Source organism: Crocodylus porosus, unplaced genomic scaffold, assembly GCF_001723895.1.
Source record: "Crocodylus porosus isolate Cpor-Errol unplaced genomic scaffold, CroPor_comp1, whole genome shotgun sequence".
Classification (NCBI taxonomy): Eukaryota; Metazoa; Chordata; order Crocodylia; family Crocodylidae; genus Crocodylus; species Crocodylus porosus.
This window is the reverse complement of record NW_017728886.1, coordinates 11,954,828-11,974,775: the sequence shown is the minus strand read 5'-3', so window position 1 is coordinate 11,974,775 and position 19,948 is coordinate 11,954,828.

Genomic DNA, 19,948 nt, shown 5'->3' with positions numbered 1-19,948 from the left:
CTGTCAGTGCTGTTGATTCAGGACTATGTTGGGTGAATAGATGATGATGATTTGTATTACAGTTGTGTCTAGAGGCCCGGATTTGCTGTGCTGTGTTAGATGCTGTACAAACATAACACAAATATGGTTCCCACCTGAAAGACTACAATCTAAATTTAAAATGCAACAACGGGTGGATGCAACAATTATAGGTGGGAGCACGAGGGAAAGGTGATGCCTGTGAATGGAACAAGCGAAATAAGCAGCAGTTACGGCATCGTAGCTGCCACAGTCAGGAGTGATAAGTGTTTGTAGGGATTGCAGCAGAGGTAGGCTTTAAGGAAAGCTTAAAAGGAGATAATGTTGTGGCCTTGAGTCTTTTCACGTGGATTGCCTTCCATGCATATGGCATGATGGTGCCTGTCTACAAATGTGACCATTGAAGGCAGCTTTGTGGAGGAGCTAGAGTCTGAGGGATGAAAAGTAAAATGGGACTAGGCTAGGAAGGGCCTTAAAAGTGAAGGCAAATATCTTCTTTTTGATGGGGTGAAGAAGGAGGAACGCGTGGAGGTGTGCGATGAGAAGCATGAGAAGTTCAGTCACGAATAGGAAGACCATATTTCCAGCAGTCTTTTGAATAGATGGCAGGATTGCATTAGTAAAGGCCAGAGAGGAGGGGATTGCGCAATGCCAGAACCTGGAAAAAAAGGACAGAAGGTAGTGAAGGGTGACAGAGGGGGATCCAAAGTGGGCACAGAGACATAGGAGCACCCCCTCTTTTAGTCCTGAGCAGCAGTCGAGGACATGTTACGTCCTTGAAGGTGGTAAGAATTGCCCCCCTTCCTTTCCCCTCTGTGACACATCCTGTCCCTTCTCATTTCCTTCCCTCCCCCATCCACTGCTGCTACTGCTGCCTTCACTGTCCCTGTTGACCCAGGGACAGGGGGGGACTCTGCTGTGCTCCTGTCCCTCTCCAGCCAGTCTGGTGGGCCAGGCTCAGCTGAGGACAGCAGCAAGGGTGGGCAGGTTCCTTCTCCCTGTTCAGTCCCCCTGGGTGTCCTTGCCAGTCTGGGAGCAGGTGTGTGGAGGGGGGAGGGGGAGGAAGCTAGCCTGCTGCCACCACTGCTGCAGCTGCTGTCCTGGCAGATTTTGGCTCCGTGCATAGCCTGCCTGGAGTATAGCAGAAGTGGCTCTGGAGCCTCCCCCTCTCTACTCCCAAGGAATTAGGGACAGTGGTGGGTGCAGGGGATGGGGAAGGAAGAGGGGGGTCAGATTATTGCCTGATTGGGAGACTTAAAAAAAATAAATAAATAAGTCCCCTGCTGCTGCTGTTGCTGCTGCAAGGTATGCCTACTCTGGGGGGAAGGAGCTGGGAGCAGTGCTGGTGGCAGCTCCTGCATCCCCCTTTACAGACTCCTGGATTTGATCATAAAAGATAGCACCTTATTGGACACTCTTAGATAGAGATGCATGTCAGATGGCTAAACCAGTTAGTCTCTAAGGTGCCACCATGCACTACATTCTGCCTGATTTCAGACTAGCACGGCTAATCGCGTCTCTGGAAAAGAATGCAAGTGGTATGAATGGTGGAGAAAGGCTGTCTGGCAGATCTTATACATGTTTAGATACTGTTTTTACAAATGGGTTTTAGGAGAGGACCGAGTCGAAGATGCTGCCCAGTTTATGGGTCTGAGTGGCAGGGATGTGCTTAGGAAGGAAAAAGAATGGGACGATTTGGGGAGAAGGATTAAGGGCTTGGTTTGGCCATGTTAAGATTGAGTTAACCACTGAATATCCATGAACTTGTATCAGAACAGTACTGTGCAGATACAGTGAATTTTTTTTTAAATTAAGTTTTAAACTATAAAGCCTTGTTAATTTCATCACACTGTAATTAGCACAAAAATGTTGGTCTCTTGCCACTTAGTTAAAATTTAGCAGCAGAGACCTGTAGTGACGTCTTATTAATTATGGTCACAGTCATAACAGCTCCATACCTAAGCTTTTGTCCATATTTCTATTCTAGCCTTTGTTTCCAAGGCTTACCAATCTTTTAGCTGGTGTAATCTCATTTTTATTTAATTTAATTTTTTATTTTTTTTCCAAACTGATATTCTTTAAAACAAGGGAAGAAATTCACTTTTTCAGAGAACTTGCAAATTCTCATGAAAAATGTTTTTGTATGCTGCTCAGTTCAACATATTTAACGTTTAAATGTCCTTGAATGTTTCACTGCATGTTCTAGCTCGTTTCAGCAGCAGTAAGTTTTTGCAAGTTCCAGACTTTAGACATGCAAATAGTTTTGCAGACACGAACGTTTGGAGTGTTTGTAAGGATGTAATTATTTTAAGGATTTTTATCGTTAGTTTGACTGTACCCACTTTAGAATGAGCCAGCATTTACAGATAGTCACGTTTACTTCAGACAAGCCTTCATACAATTATTTAGTTGAGTTTCTTTGGTTCTTACTCTTTCCCCTACCCGCTGCCATGGTCATACCATTGCTTTCCCTTGCCTCTGTGTGCTCTTTATGCATTTGCAAATGCTCATTTTTAACACCATAAACATGTTTTTAAAAACAATTAGGCCAAAAATATATACTTAAAGTAAATCGGAGTAGAGAATGGGGAAAGGCACAACTTCTGCTAGCAGGAGTGGAGTCCTTACATGGCTGGACTTTGTACAGCCATTTTCTGGCTGAATTAAGTTACTAAGCTTTTGATTCTTAATTATGAGTACAATTTTGTGATGAGTGAACACTAGAATTGTTATACATATTGAGCTTTGTAACTATTTTATTTCATGGACAGAGTTATTAGGCTATTGATCAGTGTGTTTAGCATGTGTGCACACGTGCATGGGAATTGGGTACAAAGCTTGGAGTCAGATTTGTTTATGTAACCTTAACTCGTAATTTCCATAGCTTAAAAACAACCAACATTTTCAAATGATGCCTGGCATAAGATCTCTGATGTTGCAAAAAACTGTATTAGCCGTTTGTTTATTAATGTTTTGCATACTGTATGGTGAAGCTTGGTAGCACCTTCCATCTGTGGGTCTCTGAGAGTTTTGGAGATGTTACTGAATTAGTCATCAGAAGACAGTGAACAAGGGGCATGTTATCCCCATTGGGCCCATGGGGAGGCTGTGCCATAGGTAGGAATAGAAATAAACCCAGTCACTTGATTTTTTTTTTTTTTTTTTTTTCTTTTCCCCCTAGTGTTTTGAGGCCTCTGGCATGTTACACTTAGGACATGATTAACCAGTTAATCACAACTTAAATGTTACCTGGCCATACATTAATGCAGTTAATGGCGTGATAAAACAAGGAGTAAGCCACAAAGTTATTACACAAAAAATGTATAGTAACTTTGTGGCTGGTTCCTCTCATGGTGTTTATTGAACGTGTGGCCAGGCTGGGGCTCCCAGCTGCAGAGTGCACCCTCATGGGAGGTTGCCATTTGCTGGTGCAGGAGGAGCTCCGGATCATGATCTGGGGCTCCCCCTGCAGCGGCAATAAGGCCACATGTGGCATGGCAGGAAGTGCGATTGTGGGTATCATGTATCAGATCCTGTGATGCCTATACTTGCATGTCTGCCAGGGGCCTGAGGGAGCCACAGGACTATTATTCTACCACATGTTTTATGATAGGGGAGGTTCTTTAGGATTAAGATTGGAGGCTTCGTCAAATTATAAACCGAAGGATTATGTGCCTCAGTCTTGCTGAGCTTTTGCAGATGTTACTTTAGCAAAATATGTTAAGATGGGTTTACTATTATTAGGAAATATCATCAATAATTGCAACTACACTTCAGAATAAACCAAGAATATTTTGTGCTGCAGCACCCTCACCTTTTTATTGTTTGTTTGTTCACATGCTCGCTCGCTCACTCGCTCAGCTTGGTGATATGCAGTAGGGTCTTGGAGTCATTGAGTAAGAGTCTCCGCTGCTTCAGTAAGCTGCACTATTGAAATCTAACATCGCTCTTCGAACTTTTTCCTTGGTAGGTATTAAAGGAATATTACAAAGCATCACTGTTTGTACTACAGTACAGAGGTTGCTTAGTTCATCGGATGATGTAATCAATTGGTTTGGGTATTTGCTGCCATGGTAATTCTGAAAGTAAGTTTTAATAGCATGGGTACTTTCTCTCAAAACAAAACAAGATAAAGTAGAAATCATCTTAAAATTCAGGACAATCATTGATTTGAAAGACAAAGAGCATGTAGAATGCACTCCCTTGCCTGAAACATGGGTTATTTTTAAAATGCTGGGCAAGTGTTAGACGTTAACGTTCCCAAGGACCTCTTGTCAGAACTTTATACAGCATTGAGTCATATATATACTGGCTTGTTAGCTTAAAACATTTGCAACATTGTATATAAATGGTGTATTAAGTTTTATTACTGAGTAGAGTCTAGGCTTTTGAAAACAAAGATAACTGACTGTGTTTTCATAGGTGAAACAGAATGACTTAATAGCAAGCATAGCTCAAATCAGCTCAGCATATGCAAAAAGCAAGAATATTAATAACTCTTATTTAATTCAGGAAGTATTTAAAAACTAAAGCCAAACTATTGCCAGTTTCCCCAAAATAACAAACAAGTGCTGATGTGCAGTATACTTCTTATTAAGATCTAATTTTTGTTGGTGAATAACCACCTGCTATTCTTTAAAATGGTAATGAAAGTTTTGATAATGTTTGTTGTTTCCTTAAGGCAAAAAGTAACTAGCCTGATGCCTTAATTAGGCTGAAAACAGAAGAAATCAGAATTAAGCAATTTACTTTTTTCTTGATTTAATCTATCTTGCCTATTTACATCTTACCGATCTCTGTGGTATCTGAGCACTGTAACAAAAAAGGTAATTTTCATAAATTTATTGTACCGGCTTTATTCTTGCCTGTCCCTTTCCACTTGCTTCTGTGCACCTTCTCTGTCTTTTTGTGCTTTGGTGGTTGTCTTTTTCCCTCCACCCTTCTAACAGTGAGGTCTTCTAAATTCTTCTATTTATTTTCTGTCTGGTCCACCACCAGTGTGATGTGCCCTCCTGCTGACAAGGGCTTCCCCCCCATAACCTATCTGTTCTAGTCTCTCGGACCTACGGAGGAAGAGGGTCTATGTATAGCATTCTCTTTCATGCTTGGGCCTCAAGGCTTTGACTGTGCAAACTCAGAATAGGCATAATTTTACTCATATATGAGTACACTTAAAAGCTTAAATGCAGTATTGGAGTCTAGGTGTCTGCCCAGTTTTTAAACTCCACCCCCCACAACAGGGGGCTGTTAATCACAGGTAGGAGAGTAATGTTGATTTGCCTAGATGCATCACAGTAAATGTTTTCGATCCGAGCCTTCAAGAGGCCGAGAAGCGCCTCAGTCTCCAAGAGGATTTTACAGTTACATAGTAAATACATGCTGGTTATCCAGCTGTGAGAGAAAAAAGTGGGCAGTGGACACAGTCTTGGGCTCTAGTATTGCAAATGCTTAAGTACAGGTGTAACTTTACTCATATAAATAACCTCATTGCATTCCTATGAGTAAAGTTAATAATGCACATGCTTAAATGTGTTTGTAACCAATGTCTTAGGCTTTTTCCTGTAAGGTGCGTTTTTTTCCACAAATGATAATATCATGTTCACTCTTTCTCTCGCATCCTAGTAGAAACAAATCTCTAGTTTTTATCATAAAGTAAGAACTATGCAATCAACACTATACTTAACTTTGTCTAGCTGCCTCAATAAAACTGCAGGGCCTTGTCTCTGTTTTGATTTCACACTAGGCTAGCCATCATATGGTAGTTATCCATTTAAAAAATGTGCCTTTTTGGCAATGAAGATATGGCCTCTGTGCTGCTTGTACAGCTGTCCTCCTCCCACCAAAGCCAGAGACTGTACTTAATTTCAGACTGCTTTTGTCTGGAAGGTGCAGTTAAAATAGAATGAAGCGGTTCATTTATTAAGTAGTGTTTCATGTAGGGAGTGCACGGCTGTAGTGGCTACTAGGAGAATTCTTGGTGAAATGCAGGCTGTTGTGTTTGACCTATACGTCCCTATTTGTTTCGGGACCTGTTTTATTGGAACAATGCCTTCCACCCTCTAGGTGATTCTATGGCAGATGTGATCATCTGTGGTGCTCAGATTTCCATCCCTCTGGTCAAAATGTGACAGCTGGCAGCATGACATTTTAGGGGCAGGGAAAGCTATATTGGAAGCTGTACTGAAGGCTGCAATGTAACAATTAGGGAGGTTTTACTACTGAGGATTTGTTATGTGTAGTTATAAGTTGATTTATTGTAGATTCGTGTTTCCTTTTGCAAAAGTTTGGGGTTTAAAGAGGAGCAACTGCAAATATACTTGAATACAATGAATAGTACTTGTTTCTGTTACACCGCCATATCAATTTAAGGCTGAAAGGGAGCTTGAGAGATTGTATTGTCCATTCCCCTGCACTGTGGCAGGATAAACATACCTAAACTATCCCTGACATAAGTTTGTCTATTTTGAGTTTGGAAAAATCTCCTCCAATAAAGGAGATTTCACATCCTGCTTAAACAGCTTGTTTTGCTTCTTCACTACCCTCATAGTTAGAAAGTGTCTTCATTTGCAGAAAACCTTTCTTGTCCTACCCATAGAGGATATAGGAAATAATTAATTACTATCCTCTTGAACACCTTTTTATGTCTTGGAAGATATTACCATGTTCCTCCTTTAGACTTTTCTTTTTCTAGTCTAAACAGACTCAGTCCCTTCAACTGTTCTTCAGTGATCAAGCTTTCTAAACCTCTTATTATTCTTGTTTCTTTCCTCTGGACTCTCTCCAGCTTGCCTACAAGTTTCTTAAAACGTGTAGTACGGTGACTGAAGCTGGACCCAGTACTCGGGAAGAGGCCGCACCAGCACCAAGTAGAACAGAATAATTACCTTCTGTGTCTTACACACAACGTTCCTGCTAAAACATTCCAGAATGAGATTTGCCTTTTTTGCAACAACATCACATTGTTGAATCCTATTCAATATGTGATCCACTCTAACTCCCAGATCCTCTTCTGCAGTTCTGCTGCCTAGTCAGTTATTTCCCATTTTATAAGTGTGCATTTGATCTCTCTTTCCCAAGTGTACCAGTGTGTCCTTGTCTCCACTGAATTTCATCTTGCTGACTTCAGACCATTTCTCCAATTTATCGAGATAATTTTGAATTCTGATCCTGTCCTCTGGAGTGCTTGTGACCCCTCCCAGCTCAGTCTTGTTGGCAAATTCTATAACTGTAGTCCATTTCCTCATCCAAGTTGTTAATGAGAATACTGAATGAAACCTGGCCCAGGACAGTTCCTGGCAGGACCTCACATGAAATGGCCTCTCAGTTGGACAGAAAGTCATTATTAACTACTTTCTGAGTGCAGTTTCTTAACCAGTTGTTGCACCCATTTTAGGGTAATTTCACCTGGATCATATTTCACAGAAGGGACCCTGAGGGTCATCTAGTTCAACTCCGTGAACAAGTGCACAATTTGCTGTTCCTAAACCATGTCTTCATTTGCTTGTGAGAATGTCAGATTGGAACAGTGTCAAAAGCCTTACAAAAGTCAAGATATGCCACATCTGTTGCATTTTTCTTATTTGCTAGGCAACTGTTCTGTCGAAAAAGGAGAGATACTTGTGTTTGACAAAACTTGTTTTTAACAAATCCAGGATGGCTTTTTTTTAATTGCCTTATTATTCTGAAGGTTCTTATTCACTGTTTGTTTTAATACTTTCTTTCATTACCTTTTGGCGTATTGAAGCTAGGCTGACTAGTCTGTAATTCCCTGGATCCTATTTTTTACTTTTTTTAAACATTGGTTTTGTATCTGCCCTTCCCCCGTCTTGTAAGAGCTTCTCTTTTCTCTCTTTGTTGGTGAAGATGATTGCTGATGGGTCAGGGATTGTTTCAGCTAGTTCCTTAAGTATTCTAGGGTGGGTTTCATCATGCCCTGCCAATTTAGATGCATCTAATTTAGCTGAATATTCCTTAATCTGCTAAAATTAATTGTGCTAGGCTTCTGGTCACAATTAACTTGCTTTATGAAAACTGAGGCACAGCAAAGCATTGAATACTTTGGGTATTCTCCATATCATCTATTACTGTATCAATACTCCATATCATCTACTACTTGCTCTCCTTTCTCAATAAGCAGTACACCTATATTTCCCTTCCTCTTTCTCTTATCTCTAAAGTATTTATAGAACTTCCCTTGTTGTCTTTATACCTCATGCTAGTTGTAACTCATTTTATACCTAATTTTTATCCCTATGTGCTTGTGCTGTTCCCTTATTCTCAGTTATATATCTTTGTCACCACTTTTGTATGATTTCTTTTTTATTTTCAGATCCTAAAAGCAGCCATGTTGATCTCATACAATGCTTCCTGTCTCTCTCCCATGTCAGGATAGTTTGCCATTGCGCCTTCCATATCATCTCTTTCCCAAGTGCCAGCTCTCCCATGCTCCTTTAATCCTTATATTATCTCCCCGAGAGACCCTACCTGCCAGTTCGGTGAGTTTGCTGAAGTGTGATTCTTTTGAAGGCCATTCATTATACTTACTCGGTTCTTTTTGCTTCTCCTTTTCCTTAGAATTGTGAACTTTCTTTGTGTTACCACTTTCACCTAAATTACCTTCCACATTTTAGATCTTCAGCCAGTTCCTCCCTGTTTGTCTGAATCTACTCTAAAATAGTTGCTCCCCTAGTAACTTCCTCCAGTTTCTGAAAGAATTTTCCCCTCAACTAATTTCAAGAATTTGTTTGGCTGTTGGTATCTTGCTATACTGCTTTTCCAACAGATATCCTGGCAATTCAAGTTGCCTGTTAACACTGATTCCTGATCTGGGTGCTTCTATTATTGCCCCAAAATAATAGAAGCACGTTCTCCTTTAGCCTGAGTGGGTGCAGCTGCCTCTCCTTTTGCTGGGTTCTTTCTGATTCTCTATTTCCTACTTCCCATTCCCTCTATCTCTTACAACCTTTCCCATCCCCATTTTCTTTTCTTTTTTTCCTCCTTTTTTTTTCTGTCCACTCTGTCCTGTTAGCAGTGTTGCCAGTTCATGATATTTGGTATTCTTCTCAGACCATTCTCCAGGAAATTGTGTGATTGCACAGAAATCTTACCTTTTCTTTAAAAAAAGAAAAATGGTTCTTGTTCTCATATTTGCGTGGAAAGGTTTGAAAATGGGGAACCTGAGAGCTTTAAGAATTAGAATGTACAAAAAAATCCCCAATGCTTAACTTCTTTTTAAAATCACCTGAGTTTTGAGCCTGTATCCTCATAACTCCTTGTGGCCTGCTTCATATTTGCACATCTGGAGCTGGCAGTACAGCCATAGCATGCTAGCAGTCTGCCTGCTTACCCAGTTTTCGAGCAGGAGGAGAATGAAACCAACACAGTCCTCAGTTCTGCTTTCATCCTGCTGGAGAAACACTGTGCAAGAGTTAATGCTTCTCTAGCCCGCAGGGCATATGCGTGGGAGGGAGAGCTCATAGCAGCATAGCTCCTCAGGGAGCTGTGCTCCAAGGATGGGGGGCGGGGTAGCCAGTCCAGAAAGCATCGGGAGGTTCCAGCTCTCAGCACTGCTCCAAGATCCGTGTGGCTGCAGTCTGAGTTCCCTGCTTAGCACTCCACGCTATTTCCAGGTTTGCTGCAAAGTAATAGATGACTTCTTGAGAGGCGTATAGAAAGGAGACATGAGGATTTTTGACTTCTAGGGTGTCTATCTGGTTTTTCTGCCAGTATATTGCAGGGAAAACCATAGAAGATACTTGAGCCCAAAAATGAGGGAAAGAAATCTAGAAAATGCACTGATCTGTAGGTAGGATTGTCTCTAAATAAAATAGTTCCCTCACATCTACCATATGGCATTAAGGGGCAGATTGTGGCTGCCCTTTGTCCTAGTGGGCATAAATTGGGGTGACAATTCAAAGAGCTTTCTCCTTCTTCCCCTGTGCTCTTTAAACAGGAGCCAGGTACAGTGATAGTTCCTTTCATTCAGTTGAGCTAAGTACAGACAGGCAAAAAGCCTGAGGCTGAATTGATTCAGTCTTTGCAGGTTAGTCTCAAATGCAGAGATTAAACTGAAAAGCAAGTGAACAGACCTTCACTTCTATTACTGGAAATGCAGCCACATGCCTTCAGTGGCTCAGGCCAAAAGCCGGGGGTGCTAGCCAGCTTGGACTGTGTGTTTGCTGCTTCTTCCTGCTGCCCCTGAGGTGTCTGGGATTTGCCTTCCAGAATCACAGCAGCAGGACTCTACAGGGTTGCTTATTACTGCCTTTTCCTGCTTCCAGGTGCCTCCAGGAAGGGGTCTGGGACAGAAGTTTCATAAACTGGTTTGACCCAAATCAGTTAAGTCTGATACTACATTCAACCAGGTTTTTCTTAAGCCAGTTTCAGCATTTTGAAACCAGTTTATGTGCATGTAGGCTCTGTTCTGTTACAGGCTTAAACCAGTAGTTTATGTGCATGTAGGCTCTGTTCTGTTACAGGCTTAAACCAGTTTCTGCTGACTTAAGCTCGTTTATGTGCAACTTCTGTCCCTGGCCTTGCAGTGCAGAGGTAGCCATGAGCTACAACTTGGAGACAGACGTGGCTATATGGGTGAGAAGAAGGTACGGCTCTTAGATGTCAGGTAATAGGACTGTATTGCCCCCAGTGTCCGCCTGAATTATAACTCTTAAGATCTGGCTTAAATTATTGTACATGTTAAATCATTAGTGTCTGTTGTACAACATTTCATCTGTCTCAGCTTTGAGCTCAATTACAAGATCAGTACATTGATATTTAATAAAAATGAGAGACCAAAAGAGACATGTTCACAAAAAGAGAATTTTTTTTTGCAGTCAGTCTAAAACATGACCTTACTTGTTTTAATAAGAATGGCGCCAAGTCTTGGCACACTGATTCAAGCATGCTTTCTCCTCCTAGTGTGGTCCCCTCAGGTAAGGCCTGAGATACACTGGGAGAACAGCACTGAGAAACTTGTATTAGTATTATTTTATATCCCTTCTGTTGACAAACAGGGAACAACAGTTCCTAGGCTTATCAATCAGGTATTTTTAATGAATAGAATAAATCATAAATAGAATCAATTGTACAGGCAACTGAAAATATTTAGAAAATATGATATACTTTTCAGAGTTTGTGCTGCCTGTCTTCATTTTACTTGAACTGGGCTTTATCTTGGTGAAAAGTATGTGTGGTAATGGGGGAGAGGGACGGGAGGGTTCACGTGCGTTCACTCAAAGTCTTTCTGGACTGGGATTTTAAGATGTTATATTAGTACATGTTAACTGACATGTTGTAAAAGTCTAGTGTAGACTAGACATATTGCCCTTAATATCCATAAACTAGCTGAGTTAAAGCCTAGACTAGTAGCTTTCAATCTTTTTAGACTCTCTCAGTACGTGTCAGCAGTTAGTTGGATGACTGTTTCAGTCCAGACTATCTAACCATACGCTGAGGCCCAGTGGTGAATTCTGGTGATGAATTTGTCTCCCAGCCCTGGAACTTCCTGTGTGGAAGTCCTTCCAAGTGAGTTGGACTGCCTGTGGATTTTATGGGCCTCTGTACATCACTCTTTATTCCAAAACCATAGTTTTTGTATTTTCAGATGTTTATATAGATACCTTGGTAGTCTGTTCTATTTAGACTTTTAGCCTTTCTGTTCTTTCAGATTTGCGAGGGGAAAGCATCTCCGGGGCTTTACTGCAGAAGTTCTCAACATTGTTAGCTTCAAAGCACACACACTTCATTAGACCATGCCAGCTCTTAGTTTTCACTCATTTGGGGGCAGGGGGTTGGTTTTCTTTTTTTGTAACTATAGAACTTTTTTTTTTCTGTTGCAAGGAGCTCAGGAAGACCATGACAGGGCAGACTGTTTTTAAAACTATAGAATCCTATATGAACTCCCTTGTGATTTGTTTGCCCACCTAGCAGGGCTAACATTGTGTGGCACCCCACGGCACCCTTGAAAGGATTGCAGGCACCCTGGTTGAGAAATCACTGGCATACACACTAACTCATCCATTGGGACATGGGCTGAGTTGCTGCTTTATTTTGCTTGCTTTGACAAAAGTTGTAGAAGGAGTTTTGTTAGATCACCTTGCAACACCATTTGAAATTCTAATCTAGAGGAAGCCATTGGGCAGGCTAGCACATTAAATTGTTATCTGGCCATGTTGTAGACCAGTGCTTCTCAACTGTTTTAAATTCAGGTCACTCGTCCATAACTGCTTTTAATTTGGTGCCACCCAAGTTGAGAACCGCTATTGTGTTGACTTGGTGTGCCTCAGTGGTTCTCAGCAAGGGTGATCCTGCATACAACCTGTATAGCTGTATATATAACCGTGTATAGCTCCTGTCTCAGAGTGGAGGGTGGGCAGGGAGGGAAGGGTCAAACCAGGAAGGGCAGCAACAGGCCCAGGACCTCCTCCGTCCTTTAAGCTTATGCAGCTGTGCATGAGGTTTGTAGGGCGGTTCTACCTGACTGCTATGGCAGCCTGGTTAAGAACACTTCTGTAGACTAAGCTTTGCCTTGCTCTCATCGGGTGCATCTACACATGCATTAGCGCTTTAGTTAATGCACACTAAACTAGTACCTCCATTATGAGGTACTAGGAAAATGTGCATCAGCCTGTCTTAATGTACATTAACTAAAGGGCATGCTTTTGAAGCGACACTTAATGAAGGACATTTAGCCTATTTTAATGCACATTAAGTTAAAAGCGCATGTACGTAAGCACGGGGGCTGCTCCGACGCGCTGTCAATACAGCGTGTCAGGGCAGACTAAATTAATTGAGTCATCTGGAGCATGATAATTGCTGTACTCCAGCAGTCTTCTGTGTCTTGTGTATCAGTGTCCCCATGCTTCAAAATGGTGGTAGGGGCATTGGAAATAAAGCTTGTTGACACCTTTACTTCAAGCACTCCTGCTGCCGTTTTGAAGCATGGGGATGCTGATACATGAGACACTGTGGTGCTTTTAATTTGAGCAGCTCTTGGAGTCACTCTAGTTAAAGCATGTGTAAAAAGCCCACTTTTTTTAAGTGACACTTTAATATGCATTAAAATAGGCTAATGCATATTAAAGTGCACCTGTAGACACACCTGTTGTGACCAACTAACACCAATTAACCCCATCATAAGTAGTGTACAAAAGGTTTTTCATCCACGTTGTATTTACATGGTTGAGCTTATGAACTCCCTCTACCAGTCTTGGGGAGATGAGACTAGTAAGTGAAAAAGTCTATTTTTCAGGTCCTCATGCAGTGTTACACTGTTCTGATTCTTCAGATGTTAACCTGTTTTCTGTTAAAGCTTTTAAATACCATGGAAACATTTATTTTACCACTAGGTTTTCCTAAGTAAACAATGGGTAGTGCCCTGATCTTTGTATTGGTCTGATTTAGGGCATGGGATATTTGGGACAGAGGCCTTGTCATTGCAGTTATGTACAGCACTGAAATACAGAGCTGTGTAAACAACCAAGTTTTTCTTTCTAATAAATTGTAAAGCATTTTGGGACCTAAACTTTCTGACTGCGTGTTATTTCTCTGTCACAGTTAGGAGCCTGTAGCCCACAAGCAGGAGATATGCAACCAGCGCACCCGTGCAGCTACCTGTCCCACCATTGCATGGCAGGAGTGGGGCACTGGTGCAGCCTCTAACCCAGGGGTGGGCAATTATTTTGGGCGGAGGGCCACTTGCTGAGTTTTGGCAAGCCATTGAGGGCCACATGACAGGCAGCCAGGGACAGATAAATATTAATTCTCATAATTTGGGGGGGTGCCCTGTGGGCTGGATAGAATGGCTTGGCAGGCCGCATTTTGCCCAGTCCTGCTCTAACCAGAAACAGACAGATTTTCAACATGACCTTCCTTTCTCAGCTTTTACAGCATTTGTGGTGTTTAATATCACCTGGCACCTGTATTTCCATTGCAGTGGAATATTTTTCTGTGTTTTTGTGATGGGGAAAATATGGCTTGCCAGACTTTTTGTGGAAAAAACTTGTTTTGTTATCACCCTTCCCTTCCTCTCAACCCTCTAGTATCCAGTCCATTTGTCATCAGTCTCTGTGGTTCGACATACACTTGAAAAGTGCTCCAGTGTGGACAGTAATTAAGAGAAATAGTTCCCGCTTCACTGTTCCATCTCATTCCCCTCAAATGGCGATGAAAAATGTTTAGCAAAGTTGTTTTCAACAGCCAGCAAAAAACCAGAGCAGTCCCCATGTTCTGTTGCATTGCCCCATTACACTTTTTTTATAGTAATGTTGAAAATAATCTTGGGGACAGGGCCAGTCCCCATTCAACACCAGTTCAGCAGGCTCCAACTGTTGGTATCTATTGTCAGCAGAGGTTTAATTGCACAGGCAGTTTTAGACTTACTCTTTTCCTCAGCTTGCTCCTTCTTTTCTCTTGTTTTTTAAAACCCTTCTTGCATTTATTTTCCCCCCTCTCCCCCCACTTTCTGGAGCATCAAGTAACTATTTAATTAGCATTCTGCATGATGTGATCTTACACAGTGGAGATTCCTCACAATAGCACCAGCAGCAGTGTAAAACTGCCATAGATCACGAGATCCTTGTCCCTTCTAAGTGTGCCTATGGGAAGGCATTACTGCAGGTGACACAACCCCCGGTCATCTACAAATAATACCAGGTAGGATGCCTTTCTGCAGTTTGGCAAACAATTTCAAGCTTTGCAGCGTTTGAAGAGCTCTGACAATTGCACTACGTAAGCATAATGGCATGTGTAGTACAGGCAGCTTCATCTTCAATTGGACTTGGTTGACTCAATTGAAATAATAAGCAGTACTTTTAACCAGAAATTTCTTTGAACTCCGCTGATGTCACTAGGATCACATAAGCCAAAGCTGGGACAAAACTTGGTCCTTTATATTTAGAGTTACTGACATTACTGTGCCTGCTTTGCATTACTGTTTCAGATTGTCTGTTTGCTAATAGCATGCTTGCTAGATATGAATCCAAACTTAATGGCTTTAAAGCAGATTCATAATATTCTCTTAACATGCATATGTTATTAATACATGAAATGAACTCCTGGCTAAGGGATACCGTCAACCCATCTTGGGCTAAAAAAGTGGGCCCAATCCCTTTCCACTCCAGCATTTTCATTCATTGCATCTCATTTAAAACTGAGATAATTGATTCTCAGTTTGATTATCGCATCACCCTGGGGTGCCTTAAGATCCTTTCAAGGGTGCTGCAGGGTGCCACAAAATATTAGCACTGTACAATTCACAAGATGAAACCCAGAGATTACAAATAGAAATCCATAGTGTTAAAAACATTAGTCTGCCCTGTTGTCATTTTTCTGGTTTTTTGTTTTTTTTTCTTTCCCCTGCAAGAGAAAAATTGTTCTGTTAGTTTTCTGTACTCAAAAAAGAGTGAAAACTAAAAGCCAGCATTTTCCAAGGGGTGCATTGATAACTACTGGTTTAAACAGCAGTGTCTTTGGGGCAGGGCTGCATTTTCCTATGTCTAAAGATCTCTTGGGTGCTGTAAAATGACATTTAAGAAACCTGAGTACTAAATAGTAGTTATAATATTAAAAATCTAGGGAGAAGAGTTGTTAAATATATATAAGGAAAAAGAGGGTACTGTTCAATAAAATTTGAAAATAAATTTAAGTTTATGGGTTTATTTCCTCTTCTTTCTGTCTTGTCTGATCTTTTACTGTGTTTCTTCACATCTTGTTTCTCCCTTCTTCAGGGTTCAGGTAGTAAGCAGGCGAAGGAAGGTAGTATTAGACTTTTTACTATGAGAACTTTACCGACAGTGCCAGCTGTTGAGTAACATTTGATGAGTGGCTTGGTCATGAACTTCTGAATCACAAAATTGTCCAATGGTTTCATGAGCCTGGGCTGCAGGGATTAGCCCACTGTATTGAAGGATCTGAGTCTATTCAGTGGTAGGTGGGGTGGCTGAAGTGTTTCTGTAGTTGAGTCAAGCAGGGTGGGCACCTTGGAGACTAAGTGGTCAGTATGGAGGAGTGTGAACCGTCTTGTGCTCAACTGATGCTGATGTCACTTGGAAAAATAGCAGCTTGGCTGGGTAGGACGGGGAAGGGACAAACATCTCAAAATCCATTGAGGATGTCCTACCAGTTTGCTCCTCTCTGAAGATGTCTAATACTGGTGAAAAGACGTGAGTTGCAACCACTGTGTGGTTGGAGGTTATACCCCTGCAAAAAGGTAAAGGGCGAAGGAGGGGTTATGTTCATATCTTGCAAATGATACAGGGTAAAATCAAGAGGAAAAATTAATGGTTGTTTTTTTTTTCCAAATTGAACTCTTTTTGTAACAGGTGCCATAAACAGATTTTTACTGTGGTGTTCAACATATAAGTTATATGACCTGTAGATGCATGGAAAACAATGAGAAATAGTCACTAACTCAAAGGGTTAATAACACAAAATAAGGGCCTGATCTTGTGGACCGTTTTAGTTTTGCACAGCCTTTACTGCCTTATATATTTCAACTGATTTCCATAAGATTATATACAAGTAACGTATGTGCTTATACGGGTTTCAAGATCTGGCTCCTCCTGCAAGGAAAAAAATGTTTTTAAAAACACCTCTGCTTTCAATCAGTCAATTTATATACAATATTGAGAATCATTTCAACAATCACATCTGCCCTCAATCTCCCAATTTTGGAGAATTCCAATACTATTTTCTTAGTTTAATTGACTTTCTCCATACCCAACATGTTGTCATTTGCACAAAGTGCAAAAAGAAAGAAGAGAACTTATCTTGTTTGTCCATTCTAGTGATCTGTAGCTTAAGCTGTAGCCTCAGAAGACAAAATGTTTTCAAGTGAAAATGTGATGCTCAAGTTGGTGGTGTTTCTGCGCCCTTCCCTCAGTGCATGCTTTGTAAGGCTTCACTGTTGGTGAGTCATCCTCTGGAGTGAGTTGGATGACAGTTTCAGTATGGGCTACATAACCATATACTGAGCCCTATATCTCATGATGAATTTGTCTCCCAATCCAGGATCTTCCTACGTGGAAGTCCTTTTAAGTCAACTGGGCTGCCTGTGGACTTTGCAGGCCTCTGTGCATGATTCTCATCCCAAAACCGCAGTCTGTGTACCTTCAGCTATTTATAAAGATGTCTCGATAGTAAAACCTTTTTATTCAATCCCCTTTCTGTTCCTTCAGATTTGTGGGGGGAAATGTCTCCAAGGCTTTAACACAGTGGTTTCAGTGTTTTTGTAGAGTCCCGATCCCCTTGTTAGATCTAAGGGTTCTTGGAAAATGCCAAGTCTTTAGTTTTTTTCACTTGTTTTTTTGACTGTGGAAAATTAATAGAACACTTTTTTGTTGCCAGATTGGTTAGAAAGAGCCCAACAGATCAGAATGTTTTTAACACTCCAGATTCCTATTTGAAATCTCTGGGTTTATTTTGTGAATCGTGTTTGCACACCTAAGAGTGCTAACATTGCATGGCAGCCTGCCTCACCCTTGAGAGGACCTCAAGGCACCCCAAGGGTACACAGCAGCTGACTGGGACTCGCCGCTAGGTATTTCACTTAACCCTTTGCCCTGGAACTACAGACATTGTGTACTTCTCCAGTAGTGTCCCCATATTTTAAAATAGAATTTCTCAGGTGATTATTCTTGAGTTAATCAGTTAAGTGTTGGCTACGACTTTAATACCTTCAGTTGAAATAGCCTATTAGCCTGCATCCTAACTATGTCACATACTGCCAAAAAGGGGAGTGGGGTGTGTGGCTTGTTTAGTGAGACGGATAACATCTGGTAGTTTTCTTACCTGTGAAATCCTAGTGTTAGACAAGGCAGAGGCAGCTTTTAGCACAAAATAAGTAGGTGATGTCAACACTGTTTCACTGACCATGGTTGACCTTGTCTAGCTGTGTTGCAGCAAAACTTCTACGATTTTACAGCAAGAAACCTAATGTATGTTAGTTGCCTTCCTGTAAGGACTCCCCTTTTTGGCAGGGAAGATGTACCCTTACATGTCTGAAGTTGTTAGCTGGTCCTGTTCCAGCCAAGATGATGTACATGTTTGTCTAGGGAAAAAGTTGTATTTAGCATGTTTGCTAAAGGTGATATTTTAATATGTTGGGGGAAACTTTTAGGCTTTACCTTGACTAGCCAGCATGTGCTAAAACTGCAACTTGCTTTATTTGTGCTGCTATTTTAACACTTGTCAGTTAACATATGTTAGCCGATGTGTTTAAAACATACCTTTATTCCTAGTGAAGAAAAAGCCTCACCAAGCTGTCTTGGTGCTTTTCAATCCTGGTAAACTTGGGCTTTGTTGTCACGGCAAACAGAGAAATGTGGTTTTCACAATAGCGATAGGTATCTCCATGTGAAATTCTGACAGAGACGTCAGTGTTTACTTCTAGCTAGTCCCTGTCAGCATTATGTGCCCATCTGGGGTTGACCTCAGCTAGCTACATTCAGCTAGAAATTAGAAATGACCCACGTCTTGTCTCTGCTAGGATGTTACAGTGAAGGAGCTTCACACGTTGTCTTGCAGAAGGCAGGACACGGTGGCAACTTCAGACTAACACAACCTCTCTCTACACTGCCTGGCAATGAAACTACAGGGTAACTCAGTAGTTGGCAACCTTTCTAGCCTGTAGGCCAGAGTGGCCCGGCTTGGGTCACAGGGTAAGTGAAGGGGTGCGCGGGTGCTGCTGCTACTCTCTGCAGCAGCACAGGGATAGCGCCTGCAGCCAAAGCCCTGTGTTTGCAGGCCGGATCCAGTCCGTGGGCTGTAGATTGCCAGCGCCTGGTCTAACTAATTTGAGCTAATGGAGTTGAAAAAACACAGCATTTCTGTTTATCAAGGCCAGGCTTCCTATTTTGCTTTAAGAGTGGTTTATTTTAGTTCATTTAAAATGATTAAGATCAGCTTTAAACCCTGCCAAAATAAGAGTTCACACAGTGGGTTGCTGTGTTGGCTTGTCTGCACCTAGGAATTTAGCACAAGGGCAGAGGAGCAGTTCTTACAGTGTACGTCTTGATGGAGACAGTTTTATCCCAGAATAATGTTTTGATCTTCTGCTTTGAAAATAAGACTGAACATCTTATTCTCCCACTAAACTAAATACATTTTAACAAGTAGGTTAAACACTTGTATTTCTGAATGAGTGTCCACTGGGGAACCAAAGCAATCTGTGGAATAATTTATTTTGATAATTTTTTACAAGTATAAGCAAGCCCACTGCATCTTCTCTGTTTAGATCAGGACTTGGGCACACTATAGAGGGTCTTCTCCCCAATTTAGCTACATCAGTTTGGAAAGAGTTTCATCAAGTTCAGCTGCATTGATATCAAGCAGGGCTGTGCAACATCCAAAGCAGCTAGGGACCACCTCCCCCCTGGGCTGCACCAGGCTACCAAGGTTGCATTAAACCTGGTCTCAAGTTGCAGCGAGGGAGGCTGAATTCGGATACGAGGGAAAAACTCTCTCACTGGGAGGATAATAAAGGACTGGAACAGGTTACCCAGAGAGGTGGTGGACTCTCCCATCCTTGGAGGTGTTTAACACCTAGGTAGACAAAGCCTTGGCTGGGGTGCTCTAGTTGGGGCCATTCCTGTTCTGAGCAGGGGGGTTGGCAAGGACTCCTTTCCAGCCCTTATTTTCCGTGATGCTGTGCCCCAGCCCCCGCCCCCGCCCTACCACACGATCCCCCGGGGAAGGCAGGGGGGGAGCCTCGGGGTTGTGGCCCAGGCGGCAGCGGGAGGAAGGAGGGGTGGGGGGAACAGCCCTGCCGCGAGCTGCCCTGAAACCCCGGCGCGCCCGGCACCCGTGCACGGCTCCAGCCCTGACTCTCCCCAGCCGGCTCGGTCGGTCGTGCAAACCCAGGGCTGCTCCCTCCCTCCGGCCTGGAGGGCGCCGCCGCAGCCCCCGTGCGGGGCCGCCGCCTCGGGCACGGAGA